Source organism: Lissotriton vulgaris, chromosome 7 (assembly GCF_964263255.1).
Source record: "Lissotriton vulgaris chromosome 7, aLisVul1.2, whole genome shotgun sequence".
Lineage (NCBI taxonomy): Eukaryota > Metazoa > Chordata > Amphibia > Caudata > Salamandridae > Lissotriton > Lissotriton vulgaris.
The window spans coordinates 691433266-691458606 of record NC_141695.1 but is presented as its reverse complement, the minus strand read 5'-3'; positions in this window follow the sequence as shown (position 1 = coordinate 691458606).

The window sequence follows — 25341 nt, the reverse complement described above, 5'->3', positions numbered from 1 at the left end:
GTTGGGATACCAGGGCCCATTGAAGATAGAGTAAACCAGGACACAAGGGTCGGGGTACCATGGCCCACTGAAGATAGAGTAAACCAGGACACAAGGGTTGGGGTACCAGGGCCAGAGTAAACCAGGCCGAGACCTAAAAAGGAACAAGGTCCCAGCTTTGTGTGCCCAACAATCTCTATTACAGAGTAAAAAAATGTGTGTAATAAAGTGTATCCATTTCCAAAGTGAAGAAAAGTGTCATAGTAAGAGATAAAATAATCTCATAAAACCAACCTTCAAAGGATAAAGAGGTAGTCTAGAAGATCATGTAGCCAGATCCAGATATGATCTCTAACGGTCTGTCACAAAATGATTTGGGGATTATCCTCCCACACGATGTATAGTAGCATCCAGTACAGCTAGCAAAAGGAATATGTGGCTGAGAAGTGAGCCAAGGCATAATATATATAAGGTTCTTAACCTTGGTTCTAGTCCCAAGGGTGGAAATATGTCTCTAAATCAAGTAACAAATCCTTCCGAAAGGAACGAAGTGTACTTTAATATGTTGTGCTACAGACCCTGTGTACAGGATGCCTTGGCTTACAATTTAGCGACGTCTCATTTTTTTTACTATTTGCACTGGATGCTACTATACATTGTGTGGAAAGATATTCCCCAGAGTGTTTTGCGACAGACCGTTAGAGATTATAAACTGGATTGCCCGTTTATCCTTTGAAGGTTGGTTTTATGAGATTATCGTGCCTCTTATTATGATTCTTCTCTTCACTCTGGAGATGGATACACCATTTTACACACATTTCTTTGCTCAGGAATAAGACATTTTTGGCACAAAAGGCTGGGACCTTGTTCCTTTTTTCTTTTCTTGTCCAAGTGGGATAGACTACAATTAAGTTTTACACCAAACTTTCTCCCAACGTATATTTATTTACACTGTATATCGAATCACAGGTGTTGGCTTCCTTAATCTCACTATCAAGATCTTTGTATATCAATCTAACTTAATCTACACATGCTTTTTGAATTTGTGCTTGTCCCTGTTCATTATTCTTATTTTTCTTACTTATTTTATTCTTAGTTTTGATCTCTCATCGTGTATACTTTAAGACTTGCTTTATATTTGTATTTTGATGTAAAATCTCACAGCCTTGAACAAGTCACATAGTGACAAAACACGTGTCGGCTATTTTTGAAAAAAATCTGTAAAAGTGGAATGTATAGAAGAACACAAGCTTGTTTAATGTGTTAATAAATTGTATTTCTATTCAAACAAAATCCTTGCTGTTTGGATCTTATCCTATTGTGTGACACTATATGAGTGCTTGGGTTTTCTATTCGTTAGGCCTGTCATTCTTTGGTGTGATTACCCCTGACTTTTTGCCTCAACCTCCTCTACTTTTGGTACTGTGATGGATATAGTGTTGCCAACTTAAATGTTTTGGACACTTTGCCACTGCTAAACAGTGTCAAAGTGCAAGTGCTCCCAGTGTACAGTGTAATGGTAATTGGTTGTCCATAATTGGTATGTTGTATCACTAGTGAAGTCCCTCGTAAAATGCACTATGTGTGCCAGGGCTAGTAATGCAAATGCTACTTGTGGGCCTGCAGCTCTTATTGCGCCAACCACTCAAGTAGCCTTGAAAACGGAACTCAGGCCTGCCATTGCAGGGCCTGCGGGCAGTTTGTGAAACTGCCATATTGTTCTGTCAAGTGCAATCACTTGCCAGACCTTACCCTTCCTTTTCTGTGCACCTAAGACGTCCATATGGTAGGTCTAGGGTGCCCCCTGGACAGGTTGTAGTGCATGGGAAAGGTAGTACATGTACTAAGGTATGTGTCACGTCCTGACAGTGGAATAATCACCATTTCGTTTTCCCTGTTGAAAGGCCATCTTGCCCATTAGAATAGAATGGGAAGGCTGTTTAATATGTTTTCCAGCCTATCTTCCCAAAGTCTTAAGATGGAAAGGTGAAGTTTAGTGTGCCTGAATTCACCCTGCAATAACACATCTTTTTATAAAGATGTTTTCATTATGTGTTTGTAAGCCACTCTTTCAGAAGTGGCTGGGTTTTAGTGCTTTAAAAATTTCTGTGTGTCTCTGCCGGGTTGTGGATTGACTGGCTGGATTTGAAAGAGATGGGATCTTGGGAATGTCTTGACCCAGGGGAGGAGGTGAGACAGCACAGGCTGACCTGCATCTGAAGTGTAGGAGGAGGAGAAGTCCCTAGAGGTGAAGTGGCCTGGGATGGTGCTATAAAACAATTGTCCAATCTCCTGCTGAGTGATTGAGAATCCAGAACCCCCCTAATCAAAGGAAGAAGGTGTCACTGGTAGTGAGGCACCCAGAACTGGTTTGAGCAGGGGTCAGTGCCCCCTGTAACACGAAGACTTCAAAGCCATTGAGGGGTATAATAATGAGAGCTGAAGCCCTTGAACTTTGGAAAATGGCTTGATCAAGTGTGAACAAGACTGGAGCTACTTCGTGGTCAAGAAGACCTTTACCAAGGAAGAATCAACTGAAGAGACTGATGGAAAGGACTGCTCTTGCTGTGTAATCTGGGGCTTGCCTGCAGTTTGCTGTTTCAACCGAGGAAAGGCTAAAGGGATTTTGCTGTGGGCTGTGTCCCCCTGCTTGAATGACATTGCGGTGTGCTGTGTCCTGAAGTAACGGGCCCCAAGGGCCTGAGGTGAGCTGGCTCCCTGTTCGGAAACAGAGCACAAATGTTTCCAGAGAAGACTCTCAGAGACGCTATGTCAGGGATATTCAAACTGTGGGGCGCGACCCCCAGGGGGGCCGTGGAGTGATGCAAAGGGGGTCGCGCCTTCACAGTGTCACTACCGCCCTGGCCTCCAGGCCTTCAGCCCCCCTCCTCCCCAATCCTGTGTCTCAGCCGGGCTGCTGCAGTGCAGCTCGCGCTCCTGGGGCCTTGGCTGGGCAGTGCCTGGAGTCTAATCTCGGCCGGGTTTTTCACAGGTCTTTAAAGACCATCAGCATATTTACATGTCTTTGTTAACTGATTACCAAAGCTTAGTTTTTTTATGGTTCCAGTACCCCCTGGGCCCCACTCTGCCAAATCCTTACATTTATATTTTTACACTTACTGCTGTAGTGTGAGAATGCATTTAATGAAAAGAAATATAAAGTTGGGTTGCCAAAAGAAACATGCCTGCTATGTGTTATTTAAAGATCCTGCAGAGACCTGCTCTTGACACTAAATTGAGTTATAAATAAAAAAATATGTATTAATTAGTTATGTGACTTTTCTGTCTTTATTCTCTTTAATTATTAGTCATGGCTGAAGCAGATGTTTGTTCCTCCTGCGATGATGGGGTTGAGGGTGTGTCCTGCTCTGTGAGTGGGGGTGTTGACGAGCTCTCCAGTCCTAGGTTGGAGAGGTTGTCAAGGAGGGTGGTGGAGTCGGGGTCGCTGCGGTTGTCGAGGTGGAAGTTCAAGTCTCCGAGTAGGATGTAGTCCGTCAAGGTGATGGCGTGGGGTGAGACAAGGTCGGCTATGGCACCAGGGAGAGGAGAGAGGTCCCTTGGGCAAGGGCCTTTGTCCCCCCAAAATATTTTGGCAACAGTCTTTCTGCCCCCGGGGGTTGGGGGCAGAAAGCCCACTAGAAGCCAGGGATTTAAAAAACAAATTTGATTGGGGCTGCCCAAAATGGGCATGCCAATGCCCCCCCCCCCAGTAAAATTCCAGTCATTCTGCCCCCCCCCCCCGGGGGCCAGAAAGCCCACAAGATGCCAGGGATTTTTTTACATTTGATTTAGGGATGGGGGCTGACCAAGATGGTAATGTCAATGCCCCCACCACTCCCAGCGAAATTCCAGTCTTTCTGCCCTCCTTTGGGGGCATATGAGGGTAGTAGCCCCCTATCTGCCCCCCAGGGGAGGGGGGGCAGAAGACTCACTTGAAGCCAGGGATTTTTTTTAAATTGGATTTAGTGATGGGGCTGCCCAAGATGGGCATGCCAATGCCACCAGCCCGGCAAATTTCCACAGTCTTTCTGCCCTCCCTGGGAGGCAGATGGGGGCTGACAACTCCTGATCTGATCTGAGAAAGCTCACTAGATGCCAGGGATTATTTGTCTTATTTTATTTAGGGGTGGGAGCATTTGAATGCACCCCCAGCAAAATTCCACTATCTTTCTGCCTCCTGCCTCCCCGGAGGCAGATGGGGCAATAGCCCCCAACCTTCCTGGGGGCAAGGGTTGCTCCCTTTTTTAGGCACACATTCCAGCTGTTTAAGTAATATTTTTATTCTCATCTTGACCCAGCAGGGGGCAGAAATCCACTAGCAACCAGGGAGAGTTTGTGTGTGTGTAAACTGGAGTTTGACTGACTGTACTGTCCTTTGGCTGATATTTTGCTGGTGGTGTGTGTGGACCTTCACTTGGCTATTTGTACTGTCCTTTGGCTGATATTTTGCTGGTGGTGTGTGTGGACCTTCACTTGGCTAATGGCGTGGGTGGACTTGTGCTTAATGACGGTATGTGTAGATTAGGGTTTTCCTGGTGGTGCTTGGCTGGCGGTGTACGTGGACTGATTCTTGGCTGGCTGTGTGCATGGATGATGCTTGGCTGCAGGTCGGGACTGGCCGTAGCGGGCACTGACCATTTCCCCGGTGTGCCGAGGGGTGGGGGGCGGTTTTCTGGCAGTGTGTGGCAGTTTTGTCACTGGGGGCCGGTTTCTCAGCCGTGCTGCAATATCGGGCCCCAGTAACACAAGCCGAAGCGGTACTTTTTACTAGCATGCCCCCTACCTCCCAGGGCCGGTCGAGCAGCAATCTGCCAAGGCTGGTTCCTGTGCCCAATCCGGCCCTGCTTGCTTGGCGGTGTGCGGGGATAGCGCTTGGCTGGCGGTGTGCGTGGATATTGCTTGTTGCATTCATAGCATTTGGCTGGTGTTGACCATGCATGGCACCTGGCTGGCGGTATGCATGGATGGCGCCTGGCTGGCGGTATGTGTAGATGGCGCTTGGCTGGAAGTTTACTGACTCTTGGCAGGCAGTGTGGCTTGCATGTATACCCCAGCATTTTCATACCCAGAATCACCTGCAAACCTCAAATTTACTTACAAAGTCACATTTTCAAGACATTTCTGTGTGGGTAAGTAGTAGGATCACCTCGCAGGCACATACTTCCTACTACCCAGCATTCCCCTTGGTCTCCAGAGAAAAATTCCACCTCACATGTGTAGGTGCCCAAAGTAGGTCAGATTAAAAACGTATAAACAAACTGCCCTTTTGGACCCGCTTTGGGTCCTCCTCAATCTACAAATTTTTAGGCCTTCCGTGTCATAGGCACTTGGCTCATCCAAACAAGTAAGGTATCTTTTTTATCGGGAGACTAAGGGGAATGCTTTGTGGTAGGAAATTTGTGCCGTATGGTGATCCCACAACTTTCCCACACAGATTCTTGGAAGGAAAATGTTGCAGAATCATTGCAAGCCATACTTCCCTGGACTCACACGGGTGTCTAGTTTTCCAAAATGTCTGTATTTTTTATGTTCCCTAGATGTCTGAAGACCCGGCACCAAAAACACAGGTGCCAATCTATCTATCACAAAACGACCTGTTTTTTCAAGGGTGGGTCACCTGGGTTTTTGGTCCTGGGCATAGCGGACATCTAAGTAAACCTACCAAACCCAGACATTTCTGACACCCAGGGGAGTTCAGGCTAACAGCCCTCATCAGCCAGGCTAGCTTGAATCCAGTGGTAAAGTGAGCAAGGGGCCCACGTCTGGGCAAACACTGCCAACTTAGGGCGAACAAAACAAACACAAGGATGAAGAGTGTTACCCAGAAACTGGTCCCAGGATGCTTGTTTCCGGTTCAGGGAAGGCCTGGCTTGGCAGTTCAGGCTGGACTGTTCCCATGAGGCACAGTGTCAAGACTGGTTTGCATATAGCTGGGTCTGAAGTGAGCTGAAGAATGATGTGTCACAACAAGGAAGGGTAATGATGAAGGATTCAACCCAGATCTGTGACTTGGGGTGAGTGCCTGAAAAGTTTCAGAGCTCCGTCTATCATCTCCTTGTGTTTGCTATGCATCCGTGACACCAGTTCCTAAATCATAAACTCAATAAAAAAATTTGAACAAAAAAAAACATGCTTCGTCACTACGTGACTTTTTTAAGTCTGTGAAATGTTACAATAAAATAAAAAATTAAAGCAAGTCTTAACGTATACAGAATGAGAGATCAGAACTAATTAGAAAATAAGAAAATTAATAATAATTAACAGGGACAAGTGAAAATTAAAAAAGAAAGTGTAGTTTAAATTAGATTGAAATACGGAGATCTAGGTAGTGAGATTAAAAAGCCAACACCAGTGATTCAATATACAGTGTAAATAAATCCAAGTTGGGAAAAACGTTTGTGTAAAACTCCATTGTAGTCCATCCCCTATAACAGGAAAAGAAACAAGCATTGTATAGCAAAGTTGGGGATGCGGAGCTATTGTTACACCACTGTCACCAATCCAGCCTTTATAAGTAACACTGGATGGTGGAGTCAAAGGTTGGGCTTAGTCTGCCAGCAGGTTATCATTGGTGGGGGTCCATTCATTACAGGGTCCCTGCCATCAGTACGCCGGGGAAGTTTGCCCAATTTTAGGTGGGTTTCCTGATGCAGACTCCTGTCATGATATACAACATCGGGCTCATTGTTCAGTTTTGACAAAAGTACATCCACTGCTCCTTCTTGTTTTAAAACATTAGACAATACGACAATGCAGTATTTCAAAAGCAGATGTAACTACAAAGAGCACATTTTGGTAATACATATTTATTAGTAGACAATGGCAATCTTAAGAGGCATTGCATAGCTTCATACACACTGTGACCCCAATTCCATCACAGTCTCTCTCTCTCTCTCTCTCTCTCTCTCTCTCTCTCTCTCTCTCTCTCTCTTTCTCTCTCTCTCTCTCCCTCTCTCTCTCTCTCAGTGAGTCAGTCTCTCTCTCTGTCAGTCAGTCAGTCTCTCTCTCTCTCTCTGTCATTCAGTCTCTCTCAGTCAGTCAGTCTCTCTCATTTTCTGTCAGTCTGTTAGTGTCTCTCTCTCAGTCAGTCAGTCTCTCTCTCTCTCTCTTTCAGTCAGTTTCTCAGCCAGTCAGTCACTCGGTCAGTCAGGATTCAGTCTCTGAGTCAGTCAGTCTCTACTCTCTCTCCATTCTCTCTCTCAACTCTGTACACTCTATCTCCACTGTCTCTCTCTCGACTGTCACTCTCTCCACTGCCCCTCTCTCCACTTTCTCTCTCTCCACTGTCTCTCTCCACTCTCTCTCCACTGTCTCCCTCCACTCTCTCCCTCCACTCTCTCTCTCCACTCTCTCTCTCTCCCTTCTCTCTCTCTCTACTCTCTCTCTCTACTCTCTCTCTCTCCACTCTCTCTTCCCTCTCACTCCACTTTCTCTCCACTCTCACCCCACTCTCCCTCCACTCTCTCTCCACTCTCTCTCCACTCTCTCTCCACTCTCTCTCTCTTCTCTCAATCTCTCTCTGTCCAATCTCTCCACTCTCACTCTCCACTCTCTCTCTCCACTCTCTCTCTCTCCAATCTCTCTCTCCACTCTCTCTCTCTCTCTCTCCACTCTCTCTCTCCACTCTCTCTCCACTCTCTCTCACTCCACTCTCCCTCTCTTTAGTCTCTCTCGCTCACTCTCTCCACTGTCTCTCCACGCTCTCACAACTGCATCTCTCTTCACTGTCTATCTCCACTCTCTCTCCACTCTCTCCCCACTCTCTCTCTCTCTACTGTCTCTCTCCACTCTCTCTACTCTCTCCACTCTCTCTCCACTCTCTCTCTCCACTGTCTCCCTCCATTCTCTCTCTCCACTGTCTCTCTCTACTCTCTCTCCCCACTCTCTCTACTCTCTCTCTCCACTCTCTCTCTCTCTCTCTCTCCACACTCTCTCTCTACTCTCTCTCTCTCCACTCTCTCTCCACTCTCCACTGTCTCTCTCCACTCTCTCTCCACTGTCTCACTCCACTCTCTCCCTCCACTCTCTCTCCACTGTCTCTCCACTGTCTCTCTCTCCACTGTCTCTCTCTCCATTCTCTCGCTCCACCCTCTCTCTCTACTCTCTCTCTCTCTCTGACTCCACCATCTCTCTTCACTCTCTCTCTCTCCACTCTCTCTTTCACTCCACTCTCTCTCCACTCTCGCCCACTCTCTCTCTCACAAAGTAGTGTGCGTTGCCATGGGCGTCCGCAGAAATGTTTCCAGGGGGGCAAATTTTTAACTTCATCACTCACCCTTGCACCCTTCTCCCCCTCCGCCTTGCACCCTTTTCTACCAGGCACCATTCTCCCTTCTGCCTTGCACCATTCTCCACTCTGCCTTGCACCCTTCTCCCCTCTGTCTTGCACCCTTCTCCCCTCTGACTTGCACCCTTCTCCTCTCTGCCTTGCACCCTTCTCCCCTCTGCCTTGCACCCATCTCATCTCCGCCTTGCACCCATCTCCTCTCTGCCTTGCCCCCTTCTCCTCTGTACCTTGCACCCTTCTCCTCTCTACCTTGTACCCTTCTCCCCTCTGCCTTGCACCCTTCTCGGCTCCACTTGCCCCCCTCTGCGGATGCCCACATGGTGTTCTAACAAGAGTGCTTACCTGATGGCACCATTTTGCTGCCTCATCCCTTCTCATATGAGCTTTGCCCTGGAGAATGCTCTCTCTGAGGGCCCCCACTCCCACCCTTGTCAGGGTCCTGAGTAGTGCTCTGTGCTGCCTCCTGCTCTCTGGGGCACCCACCCCATACTCTTTCCGCCTGCCTGCTCTGACTGAAGAGAAACAATGTTAACGTGTTATATTGTTTCTCTACAGTCAGCCCGGAGCTTAGAGCAAGGGGCTCCGAGCAGGCTGCAGACAGCTTGCACCTGCTTTGGAGGGAGAGAGGCTTGCTTTAGCGCAAGCCTCTCTCACAGCTCATTTACTGAAGAGAGTGGGCCCCCGCACCGCGGGGGCATTTGTTACGCCCCTGGAGACAGAGTAAATCAGGACACAAGGGTCAGGTTACCAGGGCCCACCGAGGAGACACAGTAAACCAGGACACAAGGGTCGGGGTACCAGGGCCCACTGAAAACACAGAGTAAACCAGGACACAAGGGTCGCAGTACCAGGGCCCACTGAGGAGACAGAGTAAACCAGAACACAAGGGTTGGGGTACCAGGGCCCACTGAGGAGAAAGAGTAAACAAGGACACAAGGGTCGGGGCCCCGGGCCCACCCAGGAGACAGAGTAAACCAGGACACAAGGGTCTGGGTGCCAGGGCCCACCGAGGAGAGAGAGTAAACCAGGACACAAGGGTCAGGCCCCCGGGGCCCACCTAGGAGACAGAGTAAACCAGGACACAAGGGTCGGGGTGCCAGGGCCCACCGAGGAGAGAGAGGCCCCCGGGGCCCACCAAGGAGACAGAGTATACCAGGACACAAGGGTCGGGGTACCAGGGCCCACCGAGGAGACAGAGTAAACCAGGACACAAGGGTCTGGGTGCCAGGGCCCACCGAGGAGAGAGAGTAAACCAGGACACAAGGGTCAGGCCCCCGGGGCCCACCTAGGAGACAGAGTAAACCAGGACACAAGGGTCTGGGTGCCAGGGCCCACCGAGGAGAGAGAGTAAACCAGGACACAAGGGTCAGGCCCCCGGGGCCCACCAAGGAGACAGAGTAAACCAGGACACAATGGTCGGGCCCCGGGCCCCACCAAGGAGACAGAGTAAACCAGGACACAAGGGTCGGGGTACCATAGCCCACTGAAGATAGAGTAAACCAGGACACAAGGGTCGGGGTACAAGGGCCAGAGTAAACCAGGACACAAGGGTGGGGGCCCACCGAGGAGACAGAGTAAACCAGGACACAAGGGTCGGGGTACCAGGGCCCACCGAGGTGACAGAGTAAACCAGGACACAAGGGTTGGGGTACCAGGGCCCACCGAGGAGACAGAATACACCAGGACACAAGGGTCGGGGTACAAGGGCCCACCGAGGAGACAGAGTAAACCAGGACACAAGGGTTTGCGTACCAGGGCCCACTGAGGATGACAGAGTAAACCAGGACACAAGGGTCGGGTCCCTGTGGCCCACCGAGGAGACAAGTTCAAGTTCGAGCATTTATATAGCGCACTACTCACCCAGAGGGTCTCAAGGCGCTGGGGGAAGGGGTTCAGTATTTGTCGAATAGCCAGGTTTTGAGTTCTTTTCTGAAGGAGATGTGGTTCTGAGTAAGGCGGAGGTGGGCGGGGAGAGAGTTCCAGGTCTTGGCAGCCAGGTAGGAGAAGGATCTGCCACCCATGGTGGATTTCCGGATGCGCGGGATTGCGGCGAGGGCTTGATTGGACGATCGTAGTTGGCGGGTGGGTTTGTAGAAGGACAGTCGAGTCTTGAGGCATTCGGGTCCTAGGTTGTAGAGGGCTTTGTGTGCATGGGTGAGAAGGCGGAAAGTAATTCTTTTGTTGACGGGTAGCCAGTGGAGGTCTTTTAGATGTCCGGAGATGTGATCTTGGGGAGGGATGTCTAATATGAGTCTTGCTGACGCGTTTTGGATGCGCTGGAGTTTTTTCTGTAGTTTTGCTGAGATTCCGGCGTATAGTGTGTTACCATAATCCAGTCGACTCGTGACCAAAGCGTAGGTGACAGTCTTTCTTGTCTCAAGGGGGATCCAGTGGAAGATCTTTTTGAGAATGCGAAGTACGTTGAAGCAGGAGGACGAGATGGCGTTGACTTGTCTGGACATCGAGAGAGAGGAGTCTAGGATGAAGCCAAGGTTACGTGCATGGTCTGTGGGTGTGGGTGCTGCGCCCAGAGCGGAAGGCCACCAAGAGTCGTCCCAGGCTGAGGGGAAGATGCTAGGATGAGCACCTCCGTTTTGTCTGAGTTGAGTTTAAGTCAGCTATGTTTCATCCATTCGGCTACTTCTTTCATGCCTTCGTGAAGGTTGGTTTTGGCGGTGTTGGGGTCTTTGGTGAAGGAAAGGATTACCTGTTACCTGGTTGTCGTCGGCGTAAGAGATGATGTTAAGGATGTGTTGACGCGCGATGGAGGCGAGAGGACTCATGTAGACGTTGAAGAGGGTGGGACTGAGTGATGATCCTTGTGGTACGCCGCAGATGACTTCGGTGGCCTTTGAGTAGAATGGTGGAAGTCTGACTCTTTGAGTTCTTCCAGCGAGGAATGAGATGATCCAGTCCAAGGCTTTTCCTTGTATGCCAATGTTGCTGAGGCGATGTATAAGGGTACTGTGGCAGACTGTGTCGAAAGCGGCGGATAGGTCGAGTAGGATGAGGGCCACTGTTTCTCCGTTGTCCAGGAGTGTTCGGATGTCGTCGGTCGCTGCAATGAGGGCGGTTTCGGTGCTGTGTTTGGCTCGAAACCCGGATTGGGATGGATCAAGGGAGTTGTTGGATTCGAGGAAGGCAGCGAGTTGGCTGTTGACGACTTTCTCGATGACTTTGGCCAGGAAAGGGAGGAGGGAAATGGGTCGGTAGTTTTTAAGTTCAGAGGGGTCTGCTGTGGGTTTCTTCAGAAGGGCGCTGAGTTCGGCGTGTTTCCAGCTTTCTGGAAAGGAGGCAGAGTTGAACGAGCAGTTGATGACATCACGGAGATGGGGTGCGATGACGGAGTCAGCTTTGTTGAAGATGTGGTGGGGGCAGGGGTTGGTGGGCGAGCCAGAGTGGATTGAGTTCATCAGGCTAATGGTGTCTTCAGTGGTGATTGGGTTCCAGGCGCTGAGGTTGTTAGTTAGTGGAGTAGGATCTGAGGGGGGTGGGGAGGGTAGATCGCTGGGAGTATTCTCGAAGCTGTTGTGGATGTCGGCAATTTTGTTGTAGAAGAAGGAGGATAACGCGTCGCAGAGGTCTTGGGAGGGAGTGATGTCGTTGGATGCTGCGGCGGGGTTGGTGAATTCTTTAACGATGTTGAAGAGTTCCTTGCTGTTATGAGAGTTGTTGTCGAGACGATCCTTGAGAGCTGATTTCTTGGCGGATCGAATCAATTGGTGGTGTTTGCGGGTGGCTGGCTTGAGGGAGGTCATGTTGTCGGAGGTTGGGTTTTTTCTCCATATCTTTTCCAGGATGCGGCATAGCTTCTTGGATTTTTTAAGTTCGTCATTGAACCAGGGAGCCTTTTTGCTGGCTGATTTCATCTGGTGCTTTTTCAGGGGTGCTAATTCGTCAGCACTGTGGATAATCCATTGTTTGAGGTTGATGGCCGCTTGGTTTGGGTCCATTGAGATGGTGGGAGGGTTTTGGTTGAGTGATGTGAGGAGTTGGTCGGAGGTGATTTTGTTCCAGTTTCTCCGAGGGATAGGCTGTGGACGGTTAAGGGTCAGGGTGGTTTTGTAGCTGAAGTGAACACAGCTGTGATCCGTCCAGTGGAGAGCAGTAGTGCGATCGAAGGAGATGTGCTTGCTGGAGTTGAAGATGGGGCCGAGCGTGTGTCCGGCTACATGGGTGGGGGTGTCCACAAGTTGTTTGAGTCTGAGATTGGCCAGGTTGTCCAGAAGGGTGGTGGTGTTGCTGTCTTGTTTGTTTTCAAGGTGGTAGTTGAGGTCTCCTAGTAGAATGTAGTTCTCGGAGGCGAGGGAGTGAGGGCTGATGAAGTCCGTGATGTCATCGCTGAATTGAGAGCGGGTACCTGGAGGCCTGTAGATGAGGGTGCCTCTAAGTGTGGTCCTGGGGTCGGTGTGGAAGTAAACCAGGACACAAGGGTCGGGGTGCCAGGGCCCACCGAGGAGACAGAGTAAACCAGGACACAAGGGTTGGGCACCGTGGCCCACGAGGAGACAGAGTAAAGCAGGACACAAGGGTCGGGGTACCAGGGCCCACCGAGGAGACAGATTAAACCCGGACACCAGGGTCGGGGTACCAGGGTCCACTTAAGATAGAGTAAACCAGGACACAAGGGTCGGGGCACCGCAGCCCACTGAAGATAGAGTAAACCAGGACACAAGAGTTGGGGTACCAGGGCCCACTGAGGAGACAGAGTAAACCAGGACACAAGGGTCGGGCCCCGGGACCCACCCAAGAGACAGAGTAAACCAGGAAACAAGGGTCTGGGTGCCAGGGCCCATCGAGGAGAGAGAGTAAACCAGGACACAAGGGTCAGTTTACCAGGGCCCACCGAGGAGACAGAGTAAACCAGGACACAAGGATCGGGCCCCCGGGGCCCACCTAGGAGACAGAGTAAACCAGGACACAAGGGTCGGGTTACCAGGGCTCACTGAGGAGACAGAGTAAACCAGGACACAAGGGTCGGGGTACCAGGGCCCACTGAAGAGACAGAGTAAACCAGGACACCAGGGTCGCGGAACCAGGGCCCACTGAGGAGACAGAGTAAACCAGGAGACAAGGGTTGGGGTACCAGGGCCCACTGAGGATGACAGAATAAACCAGGACACAAGGGTCGGGTCCCTGAGGCCCACCGAGGAGACAGAGTAAACCAAGACACAAGGGTCGGGTTGCCAGGGCCCACCGAGGAGACAGAGTAAACCTGGACACAAGGGTCGGGCCCCTGGGCCCACCGAGGAGACAGAGTAAAGCAGGACACAAGGGTCGGGGTACCATGGCCCACCGAGGAGACAGAAGAAACCCGGACACCAGGGTCGGGATACCAGGGCCCATTGAAGATAGAGTAAACCAGGACACAAGGGTCGGGGTACCATGGCCCACTGAAGATAGAGTAAACCAGGACACAAGGGTCGGGGTACCAGGGCCAGAGTAAACCAGGCCGAGACCTAAAAAGGAACAAGGTCCCAGCTTTGTGTGCCCAACAATCTCTATTACAGAGTAAAAAAATGTGTGTAATAAAGTGTATCCATTTCCAAAGTGAAGAAAAGTGTCATAGTAAGAGATAAAATAATCTCATAAAACCAACCTTCAAAGGATAAAGAGGTAGTCTAGAAGATCATGTAGCCAGATCCAGATATGATCTCTAACAGTCTGTCACAAAATAATTTGGGGATTATCCTCCCACACGATGTATAGTAGCATCCAGTACAGCTAGCAAAAGGAATATGTGGCTGAGAAGTGAGCCAAGGCATAATATGTATAAGGTTCTTAACCTTGGTTCTAGTCCCAAGGGTGGAAATATGTCTCTAAATCAAGTAACAAATCCTTCCGAAAGGAACGAAGTGTACTTTATTATGTTGTGCTACAGACCCTGTGTACAGGATGCCTTGGCTTACAATTTAGCCACGTCTCATTTTTTTTACTATTTGCACTGGATGCTACTATACATTGTGTGGAAAGATATTCCCCAGAGTGTTTTGCGACAGACCGTTAGAGATTATAAACTGGATTGCCCGTTTATCCTTTGAAGGTTGGTTTTATGAGATTATCGTGCCTCTTATTATGATTCTTCTCTTCACTCTGGAGATGGATACACCATTTTACACACATTTCTTTGCTCAGTAATAAGACATTTTTTGGCACAAAAGGCTGGGACCTTGTTCCTTTTTTCTTTTCTTGTCCAAGTGGGATAGACTACAATTAAGTTTTACACCAAACTTTCTCCCAACGTATATTTATTTACACTGTATATCGAATCACAGGTGTTGGCTTCCTTAATCTCACTATCAAGATCTTTGTATAACAATCTAACTTAATCTACACATGCTTTTTGAATTTGTGCTTGTCCCTGTTCATTATTCTTATTTTTCTTACTTATTTTATTCTTAGTTTTGATCTCTCATCGTGTATACTTTAAGACTTGCTTTATATTTGTATTTTGATGTAAAATCTCACAGCCTTGAACAAGTCACATAGTGACAAAACAGGTGTCGGCTATTTTTGAAAAAAATCTGTAAAAGTGGAATGTATAGAAGAACACAAGCTTGTTTAATGTGTTAATAAATTGTATTTCTATTCAAACAAAATCCTTGCTGTTTGGATCTTATCCTATTGTGTGACACTATATGAGTGCTTGGGTTTTCTATTCGTTAGGCCTGTCATTCTTTGGTGTGATTACCCCTGACTTTTTGCCTCAACCTCCTCTACTTTTGGTACTGTGATGGATATAGTGTTGCCAACTTAAATGTTTTGGACACTTTGCCACTGCTAAACAGTGTCAAAGTGCAAGTGCTCCCAGTGTACAGTGTAATGGTAATTGGTTGTCCATAATTGGTATGTTGTATCATTAGTGAAGTCCCTCGTAAAATGCACTATGTGTGCCAGGGCTAGTAATGCAAATGCTACTTGTGGGCCTGCAGCACTTATTGCGCCAACCACTCAAGTAGCCTTGAAAACGGAACTCAGGCCTGCCATTGCAGGGCCTGCGGGCAGTTTGTGAAACTGCCATGTTGTTCTGTCAAGTGCAATCACTTGCCAGACCTTACCCTTCCTTTTCTGTGCACCTAAGACGCCCATATGGTAGGTCTAGGGTGCCCCCTGGACAGGGTGTAGTGCATGGGAAAGGTAGTACATGTACTAAGGTATGTGTCACGTCCTGACAGTGGAATAATCACCATTTCGTTTTCCCTGTTGAAAGGCCATCTTGCCCATTAGAATAGAATGGGAAGGCTGTTTAATATGTTTTCTAGCCTATCTTCCCAAAGTCTTAAGATGGAAAGGTGAAGTTTAGTGTGCCTGAATTCACCCTGCAATAACACATCTTTTTATAAAGATGTTTTCATTATGTGTTTGTAAGCCACTCTTTCAGAAGTGGCTGGGTTTTAGTGCTTTAAAAATTTCTGTGTGTCTCTGCCGGGTTGTGGATTGACTGGCTGGATTTGAAAGAGATGGGATCTTGGGAATGTCTTGACCCAGGGGAGGAGGTGAGACAGCACAGACTGACCTGCATCTGAAGTGTAGGAGGAGGAGAAGTCCCTAGAGGTGAAGTGGCCTGGGATGGTGCTATAAAACAATTGTCCAATCTCCTGCTGAGTGATTGAGAATCCAGAACCCCCCTAATCAAAGGAAGAAGGTGTCACTGGTAGTGAGGCACCCAGAACTGGTTTGAGCAGGGGTCAGTGCCCCCTGTAACACGAAGACTTCAAAGCCATTGAGGGGTATAATAATGAGAGCTGAAGCCCTTGAACTTTGGAAAATGGCTTGATCAAGTGTGAACAAGACTGGAGCTACTTCGTGGTCAAGAAGACCTTTACCAAGGAAGAATCAACTGAAGAGACTGATGGAAAGGACTGCTCTTGCTGTGTAATCTGGGGCTTGCCTGCAGTTTGCTGTTTCAACCGAGGAAAGGCTAAAGGGATTTTGCTGTGGGCTGTGTCCCCCTGCTTGAATGACATTGCGGTGTGCTGTGTCCTGAAGTAACGGGCCCCAAGGGCCTGAGGTGAGCTGGCTCCCTGTTCGGAAACAGAGCACAAATGTTTCCAGAGAAGACTCTCAGAGACGCTATGTCAGGGATATTCAAACTGTGGGGCGCGACCCCCAGGGGGGCCGTGGAGTGATGCAAAGGGGGTCGCGCCTTCACAGTGTCACTACCGCCCTGGCCTCCAGGCCTTCAGCCCCCCTCCTACCCAATCCTGTGTCTCAGCCCGGGCTGCTGCAGTGCAGCTCGCGCTCCTGGGGCCTTGGCTGGGCAGTGCCTGGAGTCTAATCTCGGCCGGGTTTTTCACAGGTCTTTAAAGACCATCAGCATATTTACATGTCTTTGTTAACTGATTACCAAAGCTTAGTTTTTTTATGGTTCCAGTACCCCCTGGGCCCCACTCTGCCAAATCCTTACATTTGTATTTTTACACTTACTGCTGTAGTGTGAGAATGCATTTAATGAAAAGAAATATAAAGTTGGGTTGCCAAAAGAAACATGCCTGCTATATGTTATTTAAAGATCCTGCAGAGACCTGCTCTTGACACTAAATTGAGTTATAAATAAAAAAATATGTATTAATTAGTTATGTGACTTTTCTGTCTTTATTCTCTTTAATTATTAGTCATGGATTATTGAGGCATCCCTAGAACACAATCAAAAGTGCTTTCTATTTATATTTGCTGTTCTAAATATTCACAGATAAGTGCAAAAAATACAGCTGTAGGTGACTGCTTATTTCTGGGGGATCAAAATAATGAGCTGGTAACACTAATCATTAGACTGGAAGTTTGTTGCAGCATCAGCACATTATTTATTTCCTCCACCCTCGAACCCTGATTAATGCCATTATAGCAATAGTTTAACTTATATCTGAAACCCCGCTTCAAGTTTCTGGGAATGCACCCTGCTTTCAGACTACTCACTTCTCATTCTCGCCTTCACTTTCACGTTCGCCCTGCACTCCCAGCGATCGCAATGCACTCACACTGATCACCATGCACTCACACTAACCACCATGCACTCACAGCAATCACCATGCACTCACACTGATCACCATGCACTCACACTGATCACCACGCACGCACACTGATCACCACGCACGCACACTGATCACCATGCACGCACACTGATCACCCTGCATGCACACACACTGATCACCCTGCATGCACACTGATCACCATGCACGCACACTGATCACCATGCACGCACACTGATCACCATGCACTCACAACATTCACCCACTTACCCTGCACTCAGTGATCATAATGTACTCACAGTGATCACAATGCACTCACACTGATCACCATGCACTCACAACATTCACCCGCTCACCCTGCTCTCACAGTGATCACTCTACACTAAAACTTTGCTTGCATTATTCACTCTGTACCTCACCCTGCAGTCACACGAGCACACTTCTCACCCTGCACTCATGTGACACTTCACTCACCTGTCCCCCCCTTAATGCTCAATCTGTAGCTCACTCAAACAAGGCCATCACTAACCATGCACTAATTCGTCCCACTCTGCACTTACAGCCGAACCCAAATTCATATGGTCACCTCACTCACCCTGCAGTCACTCCTTTTACCCTACTCTCACACTGTTGCATTGCTCACCGTGCAGTCACATGGGCACTTTTGTCACCCACACAGTGCAGAAGGTTAAAGTGCCTGGTACAAAGAAGATGTACCATGCACATCACAGAACTGAGTGTGAGTAAACTATGAGTAGCGCTATAAAAAAATGAAATTTTGTCAGACAGGTGCTATAGAGAGATGAGGTGTATTGTTGGTGAGTGGTAGTGAGGGAATTCATGGAGAAGGTGGAAAGACTGTTGCACCGTGTGCGACCAGTGCTTGGACAAGCCCTGGCTGGGAGTGTTAACCCCCCCCCCGAAGTTCGGGCATAGTGGATCCCCTGCTTCTGCTATTATTTACATTTGTAGTGCGCTACTGTTACGAAAAGGTGTCCTGGGGCTAATAACCATCTGCCTGCAATGTGAGAGAGGGATCTGGGGTTGGGAGAGGAGAGAAGAGAGGGATGGAAGGAAGAGGATGAGAGGAAAGGGGCATGGGTAAACTGCTTAACTCTGCACAAGACCACCACGGTTTGAATGCACCCTTGCTGCTCCCGGCCATGGCCAGGTGAGCTTCTAATGTGGCAGCGCGTATTCCTGCGGATTGGGAGGCCCTCCACAGAGGTTGACTAGACACCTTTCTGATGTTAATTGCTGTATTTTGGTTATAAACTGGTACTGATGGGGTGAAATCTTTCCTCGGTATTACTGTGTTTAAAAAAATTCTAAATAATAAAACAATGCTACCCCAAAATACGCAGCATCACAGAACATTATTTACAATTTCTACTCAAACAATTTAGTCAAGCCTGTCGCATAATTTGGTCCTCACCTTCCTCATAACCTAGAGGTTTAGACATTTTTGTCAGGAGGGGGTCCTTACGCTTGAAAATGTTGACAGGGGGGTCTCGGCATCCAAAAGTTTGAGGACCTCTGCGCTATGTGCATGTGCTCTGTCTAGCCTGAGACCTTCGGAAGTTGTGTCTTGTGATCTTGGGCACGTGGAGTTCCAAACGAGACTCAGCGACGCAGTATGTGTGTGCTTGTTGCAGCCTGAGTCCATTGAGAGGATCGTCCTGTGAACATGTGCACCGGGAAGCCAAGTAAGTCTCAGCGACGCAGTGTGTGTGTACTTGGTGCAGCCTGAGACTTTCGCGTGGATTGGCCCATGATGGTGTGTCTCAGCGACGCTGTGTGCATGTGCTGTTTGCAGCCTGAGACCCTGGCCAGAGGTGCCCTGTGATCGGGGTCAACCGAAGATCAAGCATGTCTCGAGTGACGCAGTGTGTGTGTGCTTTTCACAGCCTGAGACCTGCGCAAGTTGTGCCCTGTGATTGGGGGCGCCAGAAGATAAAGTGTGTCTCTGCGACGTAGAGTGTGTGGGCTTTCTACCGCCGAAGACCTGCACAAGTTGTGCACCTGAAGATCAAGTGTGTCTCAGCGACGTAGTGTGTGTGTGTCGTGTGCAGCCTGAGAACCTTGTGATGAGTTGTCTGGTTATATTGCACCCGGAGTCCAGTGAGTCTCATTGTCTCTGAGTGCGGGTGTAGTCTGCAGCCTGGGATCTTCCCATTACCCAGAAATTCAGAGATTGCATCAGAGGTCCAAGTCGCTGGACGAGGAGAGGAGAATGGGTTAGCGCTCGGCCTCTTTCTCTGTCCTGCAGCACGAGCCCCTGCTTCAGCTCAAATCGCGGCCCGATTGCCAAGGGAGTGGCAGCACCGGGGCCAGAGTGCGAAACTGCATTCACTGTGTTATATCTTACCCGTGTGGCCAGAGACTAACCGCAAGCCAGCATGAGTGGCAGAGAGACCACCGGAGGCACCGTGGACGGTGCTGGAGTAAATTACGTATTGTATTATTCCTGCATTACGGAGTATCTAATGATTGTATGACGCATTGCCTTATTTCTGCACAACGAACTGCCTGTTTGTCGTTTTGCCCATTGCATTCGTTTTGCATAACGAACTGCCTGATAGGTGTGTTATGCATTGCATTAGGTTTGCATAACGAACTGCCTGATAGATGCGTTACGCCTTGTCTTAGTCCTGCATCACGAACTGCTGGATTGTCGTATTACACATTGCATTAGTGTTGCATACTGAACTGCCTGACATATGTGTTCTGCATTGCATTTGTTTCGCATAACGAACTGCCTGATAACAGTATTAGACGTTGCTTTGCTTTTTCCTAACAGAGTATCTGAAGGGGACCGTACACATTGCATTATGGGGGCATAACAGTTTACAACGCTGTTGCATTACGCACTCCACTACAGTAACAGTACAAATCGCCAGATAGCCCTATTACGATCTGCATTATTCTTATGTTTTGAAATACCTGATTGTTGCATAACGAAATGCATATTACGACATTAGGATTACATAGGATTGTTTAGTTTAGCTTAATAGTAATAGAGCAGGGGGAACCTTACCCCAACGCATGTGTTGGTTTAGTATTGTGTGGTCGCATCGTATATGTTTTTATAAACATATACTTGTTTTTCTATGAAACTCGTGTGGAGTCGATTTGTGGCACCATCATTGGGTTGCTGTGAGTGTAATTGCAAATACTTTACACATTGGCCTTGAAGATAAGCCTGACTGCTTGTGCCAAGCTACCAAGGGGGTGGAGCGAGGGCTATCTCTAGGTGCGACCTGTCTTTCCCTAACTTTGGGGGCTTTTGTGTCTCTGTTTGTCCTAAGGTACCTACCTCAGCAAACCAGGGATCCTAACACTATTCTATAAATATTGTCCTAAGTTAGGTTTGTGTGCTCTGTGCTGTAGCTACCAGGGGTGTTGAGCAGAGGTGAAATATGTGACTTGGAGGGTTCACCCTGACATGGATTGCCTCAATTTTCTTACATCCACGATCGTTTTTTGATGTGTACCGACGGTGCTTAGACACTCAACGTTTTCCCCAACTTTCCTTCTTGCACACTTGGTCAAATTCGAATCCTATGATCAGGAAAAGCTTTTGTTGTTCATGCTGTGCTCTGCGACACCTTTGAGAGACCAATGTCTGTCAATCAATTCCTAACGGCCAGGGCAAAGGAATCTCTTCGGAGTCGTATGCCCCCTCGTCTTTTCTGCCGAGAAAGCTCTTAGGGTGATATAACGGACGCCATTCCACTACTGTCCATAGTGCCATGCGAATTACCCATGGTACACCCGTTACAAGACCTCTCCCTCTCCTCGATCACATTGGCACTGACATCGAAGTTCACCTTCCACTCGAAGAAGCCCCTTCGATACAGAGGGCAGATGCGTTCAGACGATCAGAAAATGCAACAGTAATCCTCAATTATGCGCTCAGCATCTTCGGAGAGCGGGCTTCTCAATGTTGAGGAATGTGATGACTCCAGCCCTTCATGCATTCCACCCCACCAACCATTGTTGGATCCAGAGGCTGCCTTTTTCAGTAGCTCAGACCAGGAGCAAGAAGTGGAGAATCTCTTCCTCGACCTCCTTACAGCAGAACCCCCTATGTCTCCCAAGTCTAAAAGACAGACGCAAAGGTACTAGCCCTCTCCCCTACGTTCTACCCCCACCTTCGTCTCCCCCACCCCCTGCTTCACCTCCACTCTTACCAGATGAATCCCCAGATTCCTCTTACAATCCTAGCAGTGCCTTCGGCCCTGTGAACCACTATGAGGAACCCTTTATACCAAGGCCAAAGATGATCCATGGAACAATGACGTCCGATCCAAGGTGTGACCCGGATCTGGATCATTTTGCTGTTAGGGCATCTCCCTCAGATGTAACCACGAGGTAACCCAAAGGGCGGCCAGGTTCCAAAAAGTGTATAATATGCATGAGCTCACCAAGGTTGATGATTTCCTAGTAGAGACACTAAGACTGAATGGACAGTCCAGTTCTTGCCCGTGCTAAAGGGCATGTTAAAAGCTGCCACAACACCTTCAAAGAACCAGTGAAAGCAACATGATATGTACACCAAGGGTTCAGAAGAAATATAAGTCCTCTCCCTATATCATAGGTCATATCCTGCCCAACTCCCTGGTCGTTCCATCTGCTGAAGCAGGTTTCCACTCAAGCCAAGGGGAAAGCTCCCCAGCTGACAAGGACAGCAAGGAGCTTGACACTGCCAGCAAAAGGGAGGCAGTTGGGACCGCTACCCACTGGAGAACAACAAACTCTGTAGGGCTCCTTTCCCACTATGACAGGGCCCAGTGGGATGAGATGCAAGAGTTAATTAAGCATCTCTCAGGGGAATACAGAAAAAGAGGGGAGGAATTCGTTTTAGATGGCAAGACTATATCCAAAGCTACCATCTGCTGTGCCAATTCCCCGGACACAGCTTACCTGGGAGTCAACACCAATGTCCTCAGTAGACGCCACGCCTGGCTCCGTGTTTCAGGATTCAAGCTCGAGGTCTAACAGCATATCCTCAAACTGCCCCTCAATGGGAAACATCTATTTGACAAGATGCTGGAAAAAATAAAAGGACACCAACATTGCAAAATACACGTATGCCCTGCCGACCTCAGCTGCCAAAGGCTATGTTCGGGAGAGCAGTCTAAAGGAGGCTTTGAGACTGCCTATCCAGATTCCGCCCTTCATATCAAAGGTAATAGCACCCATTTCACCAGCAGGCAGCAAAAGTGTCAACTAGGGGTGTGTACAGGGCAAAAACATTAACAGGAGTTTACTCATACCAAGGACAGCTCCGGCCAATTTTGGAGCGCAGGCGCCTTTCAGAAGATTTACATATGGTAACCAGGCAGGATGTCATCACCCTGCTTCAACAGGTGACTACAGGATACCTACATCCACATCTACATCCATCCCGCCCACTGGCCTTACCTCGGCTTTGTGGTAAGTTGCCATACTTATCAGTTCAAAGAACTGCAGTTCAGGGTTACCACTGCTTCAAAAGTCTTTACAGAGCGTCAAGCAGTGGTAGCAGTCCATTTAAGGAGTGGAGCATCCATGTTTTTCCCAGCCTTGGTGATCGGCTAATCAAGAGTGCAGGCATGTACCACCAATGCCTAACCCATACCAATGCTACCATCTCCATGCCCCACAACCTGGAATTCACAATAAATGCCACCAATTCACACCTACAACCCATCCAGATCAAGCCCTTTATAGGGGTGGTACTCAACGCAGTCACAGGCAAAGCTTACCCCTGCCGACAAAGGGTGGTGGCATCCCAGCAGCTCTTACCTCTTTCTCAAGCCAATTGATCAGAGTCAGAATTTTCCTGCACTTGCTAGGTATGATGGCTTCATGTACTGCCAAAGAAGGCCCATGCTGTGTTCCATATGCGTCCATTACAAGAATGTCTTTCGGCTCAATGGTCACAAGTGGAGGGTCAGAGGGAAGTTTGAATGTTGGTGAAAGCCAGCGCCCACTCCTCATTGCAGTGGTGGAACAGCAACAATCTGTAGCAAACCCATGTTGCAAGTCACTATCATCACAGACGCCTTCCCTGATGGCTGGAGGTCCCATCTCAACCAAATGACCATACAGAAAGTGTGAGCACCCCAGCACCAAGGGTGCCACAACAACTACCCAGAGCTACTAGTGATACACCTTGCTCTCACAGCCTTCCTGCCACTTATTTGAGACAACATAGTTCTCATCAGTATAGACATGACTGCCATTCATTATCTCCAAAAATAAGACGCCACTCGCTCTCTCCCATTGCCCTCGCTAGCGCAGTAGACCTGGCATTGTGCAATATACCACTTCATACACCTTTTGGGGGTGGACAACGACATTGCAGACCTGCTCAGCATGATGCATCAATGAGGCCGCTGAGAGGAACATCACCCACAAGGCCTACTCCAGTACTTCACACATAGACCTCTTTGCCACCTCTGAAAACACAAAATGCTGAATATTCACCATCCAGGTACCCACGCCCAAAGTCCATAGGCAATACTCTGTGGATGAACAGGTCAGTGATCTTTGCCTATGCCTTTTGGCCTCTCCCACTCCTCCTTCATATGTGGTGCCAAAAATATGGCAAAAATTCCAAACCATGATCCTATAGCCCTCACGTGTACCGGACAGCCATGGTATTCGACACCCTCCAGATGTCAATCAGCCCCCATGAGGAGCTACACAACAGTCCTGACCTTCCCATGCAGAACAGTCGTATCAGACACTCAGACCCCAAACAGCACAATCTAGCAGTTTGGCACAGGAGGTCCAAGAGTTCAGCTTCATTCACCTCCCATAGGAGCACATGGACATCATACGTGAGTCCTATAGGCCAACCACACAAGTCTGCTGCTCAGCAAAATGGAAGAGATGAGTCCACTGTTGCATATCCAAACACCTGGACCCTCTAAAACGTGCTGTCCGGGACATTATCTGTTACCTGTTCCACGTTCAGAAATCAGGCCTTGTACACATTTATACATCTGCATTTAGCAGCCATAGTTCTTGTTGCAAAACAGGGAATACTCCTCCCTCTTTCGAATTCCTGTGGTTAGGGCCTTCATAGAGGGTATCAAAAGGGTTATGACTCCCAAAGTCCCCCCTGCTCTTGCATAGAATCTCAAAGTAGTTCTCACAAGACCCGTGGGACCCAGGCCCCCTTGAGCCTAAGCACTTTTGTTCCTATCCTGGATATTAGCTTTCCTCGTAGACATAACATCTCTCAGATCATCAGTGAAATGCAGGCCCTCACACTTCACAAACCTTTCATTCAGATCCACAGGGACAATACCATTCTTATGACCATCCCAATGTTTCTACCCAGAGTGGTTTCTCCTTTCCACCTCAACCAAACTAATGAGCTTCTAGTGTTCTTCCCTCCACCACACTCAATAGCAGGAACATCCCTCAACACCCTAGATGCCAAACGGGCTTTTATGCACTACATCAACAGGACTAAGCCATTCAACAAAGCATATCTTCTGTTCGTAGCCTTTTCCAAACCCCACAAGGATCAGCCTATACCATAAGCCATTGGTTCCCAAACTGTGAGCCGCGGCACCCCGGTGCACCTTTACGACTAGCCAGGGTTTCCGTGCACGTCTTTGGAACGTGGGAAAGGTATTTCTGCTGAAGAAGAATTTGATAATGTGCAGAGTTAAAAAACTATGAATCTTTTGTGGCCCGAGTAACTCCTAAAATATTTCAAGAAATGCATACTCACAGAGAAGCACCAGGGACGGTGTGCCTCAAAGACGAACAAAGTGGAGGGTGTAAAGTTTTTGACAGGCCCTTGAGGTCTTTTTCCTTCTATGCTCAGGCAGTTGGTCGGCATTTGTGACCGAGTTGGTTACTCATTATTAGCAAACCAACGCTCTCAGTCTAACCTTCTTCCCCTGGTAGTACCAAATTCTGTGTTGCACTGAGCATGCCACGAAGAACGAGAAGGCTGCTTGCAGACACATTGAAGCTGGAAGTCTCTCGCAGAAGCCATTGCCCGAACCATGCACAACATGGCAGAGGAAAGAGAACCGTACACGCCTGTAAGTGGCCTCTTTTTTCTTGCACCCATGGCTACCACGTACAGGGCATTTA